We start from the raw sequence: 1,636 nt of genomic DNA, 5'->3' as shown, positions 1-1,636 counted from the left end.
CCTCCCCCCCCCCCCCACACACACATACTCAAATCGTCGCGTGCTCTCCGGATGCGGAGAATGTGCTTGTCTCCTAACGCGAATCGGGCGTAATCTCGAGCACGTTCGCGCATTTGCATCCAATCGTAGCGGAAGGGAAACGCCGACTTTACGGATTTCGTCGCAAGTTCCGATCTCGAGAAGCGTTCGGCCGACCGTTCCTCCCCGCCCGCGGTGACGCGTTCTCCCCGCTTTCAAAGTAATCCTGTGCACATGGGTTTCTTCGCCGATAGAGGCGATGTACGCCGGGATTCTCGTGTGGACTCGGTATCGGAATAGCAAGAGCGCTCCCGGCAGCCTAAATATATCCACTACTACTTTCGATGGCGAAGGCCGAGCGAGACGAGGCCACCCCCTCGAGACGGTGTGCTATACCGGTTTGCGCGCGAGCACACGTATATACAGTACGTAAGTCCCGAGGAGAAGTCGACCACCTTGAGCCAATGGCGCAAACAATCCTCTCATTTCCCGGTATCGCTCGGCGCAGTCCCTCGGGAGCTGGTTAGAGACAAAGGCGGAAATAAATCGCGGCCTACAATGCCTTTCCTTGCTCGTTTCCCCTCGCCTAGCGTCTTCGCCACTTACAACAATGCTCTCTCGCCGATGATCACGTGGACTCGCCGTTCCTCGCAGTTTGTACATCGACGTTGCGCGCACTCCGAACTCGACCCGGGCGTGCGAGACGATACTATCGATCGCCGCGACATTCTTATCATTAGCGTAAATTGGAGACGACGGTTGCGTCAACGTCGCTCGACGCTAGTCATCATTCGCGTCGTGATCGACGAGTCGCGGAGGAAAGACGATTCTTCGGAGAAAATTGATCGATGAATTTACGAATTAACACATCGACAATTAAAATCAAATCGAATCCGTGCTGCTGCTTTTTTGCACTTTTAGTTTCATCTGTTGTCGAATAATTTAAGACTGAATTCTTCGCTCGCACGAGATGAGTCTAAAATTAGTTCGCCGGTTGTTTTCGAACGTTCGCGATGTATTGATTCGATTAATATGTAACGTGGCATAATGAGATATTATTTACGAGTAATTTTTATCGCGTCCGATATTAATGCACTTCTACGAGTTATTACTGCGACTGTGTCGACTGAAATAAAATAACTAACTTTATATCGGCGCCGCGCGCAACGATGCATGGCGAAAGTATCTGTATGTCATTAATATAGGTGTGCACACGGTGAAATTATGGAATTGCACGCAATTGCACGGTCTAGAAATTAGTTTCCAACGTTTCCATTTATATCACTCGTTCACTGTCACGCGGCGCGAGAAATACAACTGTAATATAGGTATCGAGGCTCGGACTCCGCGACAGTAACATATTGCGCGACGGCGCTTTATCGTCATGGATTAGGTTTTCATAGGCAGTAACGTGAAATACCCGAAGCTTCTTTACTGGTACACGGCCGATAGTAAAAGCTCTATTTCTGCAGCGACCAATAGCAGTATTTTCTCTTATAGACTGCTCTCGCGTCTGCCACGCTAAACAGTAATTCACCGCGTCCTACTGCATCTATCAAGCGGTAATATTTATTCGTAACGTCTGACTTACGGGATTTCTACGCAGCGGTGGCAAAAT

This window comes from Odontomachus brunneus, unplaced genomic scaffold (genome assembly GCF_010583005.1).
Source record: "Odontomachus brunneus isolate Ranch 3 - 2012 unplaced genomic scaffold, Obru_v1 Obru_scaffold_147, whole genome shotgun sequence".
Classification (NCBI taxonomy): Eukaryota; Metazoa; Arthropoda; class Insecta; order Hymenoptera; family Formicidae; genus Odontomachus; species Odontomachus brunneus.
The sequence above is the reverse complement of the archived record's forward strand: the minus strand, read 5'-3'. Positions refer to the sequence as shown.